The sequence below is a fragment of the Schistocerca serialis genome, unplaced genomic scaffold, assembly GCF_023864345.2.
Source record: "Schistocerca serialis cubense isolate TAMUIC-IGC-003099 unplaced genomic scaffold, iqSchSeri2.2 HiC_scaffold_1235, whole genome shotgun sequence".
NCBI classification, from domain to species: domain Eukaryota; kingdom Metazoa; phylum Arthropoda; class Insecta; order Orthoptera; family Acrididae; genus Schistocerca; species Schistocerca serialis.
This window is the reverse complement of record NW_026047442.1, coordinates 370,001-375,639: the sequence shown is the minus strand read 5'-3', so window position 1 is coordinate 375,639 and position 5,639 is coordinate 370,001. Positions and strand designations below refer to the sequence as shown.

Sequence of the window (5,639 nt, the reverse complement as noted above, 5' to 3'; positions counted from 1 at the left end):
CTCTACATGGATCCTGGGACACCAGTGGCGAGAAGGGTATGTCGGAGGGGAAAAGGAACAAATATATTGACTGAAACTGGCCGAGATCCTGGGCAACTCTCGATCAACAGCATGTGGGCGTGGCCAGCCTGGTGACTACAGGTTGTCCCCCTGTGCACCTCCTTATTACGAACATGCTGTAAGTGGATGCTATACTGCTGATGAATAGGGTCGCCATCAGCAGTGGCGGCGCCGCCTCCACGTGGTTCCCCGTGGGCACCCAATAGGGTGGCTAAAGGCGCTCTTCAAATGGAAGGTCCATTCCCCCAGAAAGGGGGTAGTTTTTCCGAGCTGGTTCCCCTCGTTGTGGTGGAGTTGGGTAGTGGATACATGGGTTGGATTTGAAGGGAGTATGAGCGAAGGCTCGGGTATCCCTGACGATAATCCACCTCTGGCAAGGGGAAACCCGACCCAGAACAGCCATGTACAATACTGTCCCTATACATGAGCTGCGAGCTGTACCACGTACAAGCTACAGACGCGATCGCATTGCTCACTGTACTGATTCCCATGCCGAGCGATCAGCTAGGAAGCGCCCCATCCATGTCGGTACCCGTGGGCGTTGCACTCGCAGTCGCAAAAAACGTTGGGCAAATATATATCTCGGAACAGTAACGACAGTCGGAGCCTCCTGGCGTTGCACTCGCAGTCGCAAAAAACGCTGGGCAAATATATTTCTCGGAAGAGTAACGACAGTCCGAGCCTCCTGCGTGGGAAGAGTCTTTCTAGGCCCTGACCCACGGGAAGGGTTTAGCTTCCCCCATCCCGGACATTTGAAGTCGTCACACTACCGGTATTGACTAATAGACTGATTGCTGATAATCACTAGCCATACACTGGGGGAAACGGCCGACAGGGGCAGCAACATAGTGGAGCCGCAGTGTCACTAATGTACAGAGATAGAACAGTTTCGACTGGAACCAGAGTAACCGTATACACGGCACTGATTAGTAATAAATGCAGAGCCATCAGAATACAGATAATATATACAACCGTCCCTATACATGCTGAAAGACTCTGCACACAATGAGAACCACACGTCAGCCAGACACTATCACACACTACTCTCTGCCTCTAACAGGCACACACACAATATCTAACCACCAGCATGGAAGAACATCCGGTGCATCCTCTCCGCCACATTACACAATCCACACTATCATAACCAGACCGGGAGGTCCACCCAGAAAACAGAATATCCCACCCTTCCGACATCCGCCATTGCTCAGCTAAGCCACGAACACCCACACATGTCCTACACAGGGGTGCACCCAACATCACCATACTGCCTCCTGTCACAGTACACAAACAATGGCAGGAATGAAAGACACAGATCTGCCACAACCTTGGAATCGGAGCGCCGCCTGTCATGAGCCACAAGTGCATCCTGACGTGACAAATCGGATGATCCCGCAGGCATGCACTTACGATAATCACTATCAACGAACCTGCCGCCGCCCCCCCCCCCCCAAATACACCTTTCCCTACAACAATGTGTACCTTAACCTAAGCTATATCGTACCTTAACCTAACCGACATTGCGCCTTAACCTAACCTACGTTGTACCTTAACCTAACCTATGTTGTACCTTAACCTAACCTATGTTGTACCTTAACCTAACCTACGTTGTGCCTTAACCTAACCTACGTTGTGCCTTAACCTAACCTACGTTGTGCCTTAACCTAACCTACGTTGTGCCTTAACCTAACCTACGTTGTGCCTTAACCTAACCTACGTTGTGCCTTAACCTAACCTACGTTGTGCCTTAACCTAACCTACGTTGTGCCTTAACCTAACCTACGTTGTGCCTTAACCTAACCTACGTTGTGCCTTAACCTAACCTACGTTGTGCCTTAACCTAACCTACGTTGTGCCTTAACCTAACCTACGTTGTGCCTTAACCTAACCTACGTTGTGCCTTAACCTAACCTACGTTGTGCCTTAACCTAACCTACGTTGTGCCTTAACCTAACCTACGTTGTGCCTTAACCTAACCTACGTTGTGCCTTAACCTAACCTACGTTGTGCCTTAACCTAACCTACGTTGTGCCTTAACCTAACCTACGTTGTGCCTTAACCTAACCTACGTTGTGCCTTAACCTAACCTACGTTGTGCCTTAACCTAACCTACGTTGTGCCTTAACCTAACCTACGTTGTGCCTTAACCTAACCTACGTTGTGCCTTAACCTAACCTACGTTGTGCCTTAACCTAACCTACGTTGTGCCTTAACCTAACCTACGTTGTGCCTTAACCTAACCTACGTTGTGCCTTAACCTAACCTACGTTGTGCCTTAACCTAACTTACGTTGTGCCTTAACCTAACTTACGTTGTGCCTTAACCTAACTTACGTTGTGCCTTAACCTAACCCATGTTGTGCCTTAACCTAACCCATGTTGTGCCTTAACCTAACCCATGTTGTGCCTTAACCTAACCCATGTTGTGCCTTAACGTAACCCATGTTGTGCCTTAACGTAACCCATGTTGTGCCTTAACGTAACCCATGTTGTGCCTTAACGTAACCCATGTTGTGCCTTAACGTAACCCATGTTGTGCCTTAACGTAACCCATGTTGTGCCTTAACGTAACCCATGTTGTGCCTTAACGTAACCCATGTTGTGCCTTAACGTAACCCATGTTGTGCCTTAACGTAACCCATGTTGTGCCTTAACGTAACCCATGTTGTGCCTTAACGTAACCCAATTTGTGCCTTAACGTAACCCAATTTGTGCCTTAACGTAACCTAATTTGTGCCTTAACGTAACCTAATTTGTGCCTTAACGTAACCCATATTGCGCCTCAACCTAACCTATATTGCGCCTTAACCTGACGCACGTTGTCGCTGAACCTGCTCTGTAATTGTTATGCAACTCGTTAAATTAGTGTAGTGTTGCCTAACCGCAACCCTCGCAATATAGTTCGCTATTCGCACTGCCCGGTCCCCTGTGTATCGCGTCATGTTAAACACCTTGCAAGTGTTGCTGACTTTCCACATGCTCCTGCTATACACTGTAATGTGGATAGCAGCAGGACGTACATGCCCCCCCCCTTCCCCCCTGCCTTCGCAAGCTGGTCGTTGAGAAGTTTGCATGTTCAATGCCCTTCGCATGCCGACGTACTCAGCCTACGTTGTGGTACGGCCTGTCACCTGTCCGCGGATGTACGCAAAACCCACAAACTGTGCTGCACATTGGTCCGTATGTACTGAATGATACATCGTGGCACATGTGTGACCGTACGACGACTGCGCCTAGCAACGGCGGACCATACAGTCCAAATATTGTGGACGCAGCTACGTGTCGTCTCCCTTTAGGAGCTGGATTGCAGTGTGGTACGCCATTCAGACGTGTGGGAGGAACGGACGCCCTGGATGGCGATCAGCATGAGCAGTCTGTTGATGTAGTGGAGCGTGTATTCGGACGTAGTCGTCTCTTCTCACACACTGTGATAGCATGTTGCACCGCGTTCCACATCTGCGACATGCTGCAGAGGCCGGCTGACAGTCGTTCGCGCAATGGACACCGCATACGTACGGGGGCTACCTTCCACGTGTTCTCTAGGCGTGCACATGTTGTTGCGTCTATGTGGGCAGACGTAGTGTGTTGTGACACCTGACACAGGCATGCAATACTCGTTGCAAATGGCGATGGACGTCTACGTTTGCTGGTGACGTTACGCAAATGAACAACTGGTAACCCGTTGTGGTGCGGTTGTTCTCGCTAGAGGTGAATCAGTGTTGGCGACGATCGGTCGAGCTATTAACCGGTTGTTTCATGGATACCCACCATGCCCACGAACGTGAAAGGGGACCCACCATGCCCACGAACGTGAAAGGGGATCTGGGTGTGAGGCGATACGCGGCGGTGGCTGGGTGGGACCGTCCCCGGCCGGTGAGGGGGGGCCGCCCGGCGTGCTGGCAGCGCGGTGCGTGGGCGCACGCGCTACAGCCGGCTGGTGGGGGCGGCCAGTGGCAGGCGCGCCGGCCGACGGACGCGGCAGGCGGCGCAGCTGCGCGCCGGCGCCCCCTGCTCGCGGCGCCTTGCGGCCAAAGTAGGTCCTCGCGGGCCCGGTGCGAAGCGCGGTGGCCATCTGCAGTGTGCTGGTCCGATTGAGGACTGTGTGCGCTGAGGATGCGCCGCCGCCCGGCGCTCGGCGCCGCGACGCCGTCTGCTGCTCGGTCGCCCCAGCGGTTCTCGCAGGTGGTTTGTATCGCAGCTGTGCGGACGTGTTGGCGCGTGCGCTGTGCTGGGAGAGTTCGCTTCGGCACCCAAGTGGGGCTTTTGTCCTTCTGTGGCGCTGGCGTTGGAGCTGCCGGTCACCGTAGGTGGCGCGTGTTGTCTCCCGCCGGCAATGCCACGACAGCACGCTCCCGGGCCTCTGTCGGCAGCGGCAAGCTCAGTTGGGAGCACGGGTGGTCGCACCTAAAGCGTCTACTCGCCTAACTCCGGGCGATTGCGCCTCTCTCGAACCCGACCAAGTACTTAGGACGGCGCTGCGCGCCGCCGGGACCTGAGAGGGTTTCGAGGTGTGTTGTGCAGGGGAGCTCAGCCTCCTCCTGTTTGCAGAATAATTGAGCGGACGCTTGCGTGTTCGCGCGGGCCCCCGGGACACACTCCCGGGCGGCCGGCTGCTCAGCTCTAGTTGACGCAGCTCCCTGGTTGATCCTGCCAGTAGTCATATGCTTGTCTCAAAGATTAAGCCATGCATGTCTCAGTACAAGCCGCATTAAGGTGAAACCGCGAATGGCTCATTAAATCAGTTATGGTTCCTTAGATCGTACCCACGTTACTTGGATAACTGTGGTAATTCTAGAGCTAATACATGCAAACAGAGTCCCGACCAGAGATGGAAGGGACGCTTTTATTAGATCAAAACCAATCGGTCGGCTCGTCCGGTCCGTTTGCCTTGGTGACTCTGAATAACTTTGGGCTGATCGCACGGTCCTCGTACCGGCGACGCATCTTTCAAATGTCTGCCTTATCAACTGTCGATGGTAGGTTCTGCGCCTACCATGGTTGTAACGGGTAACGGGGAATCAGGGTTCGATTCCGGAGAGGGAGCCTGAGAAACGGCTACCACATCCAAGGAAGGCAGCAGGCGCGCAAATTACCCACTCCCGGCACGGGGAGGTAGTGACGAAAAATAACGATACGGGACTCATCCGAGGCCCCGTAATCGGAATGAGTACACTTTAAATCCTTTAACGAGTATCTATTGGAGGGCAAGTCTGGTGCCAGCAGCCGCGGTAATTCCAGCTCCAATAGCGTATATTAAAGTTGTTGCGGTTAAAAAGCTCGTAGTTGGATTTGTGTCCCACGCTGTTGGTTCACCGCCCGTCGGTGTTTAACTGGCATGTATCGTGGGACGTCCTGCCGGTGGGGCGAGCCGAAGGCGTGCGACCGCCTCGTGCGTGCTCGTGCGTCCCGAGGCGGACCCCGTTGAAATCCTACCAGGGTGCTCTTTATTGAGTGTCTCGGTGGGCCGGCACGTTTACTTTGAACAAATTAGAGTGCTTAAAGCAGGCAAGCCCGCCTGAATACTGTGTGCATGGAATAATGGAATAGGACCTCGGTTCTATTTTGTTGGTTTTCGGAACCCGA

General features: G+C 53.1%; 1 non-coding gene across 1 annotated transcript in view; it reads left to right on the top strand.

Annotated features, from left to right (window-relative positions):
• Positions 1 to 4,690: 4,690 nt before the first annotated feature.
• Positions 4,691 to 5,639, top strand: part of LOC126436418 (small subunit ribosomal RNA) — a 1,909-nt gene continuing 960 nt past the window's right edge. Inside the window, exon 1 of the ribosomal RNA XR_007580651.1 lies at positions 4,691 to 5,639. This exon is cut by the window's right edge and continues 960 nt beyond it. This is a non-coding gene — a ribosomal RNA (small subunit ribosomal RNA).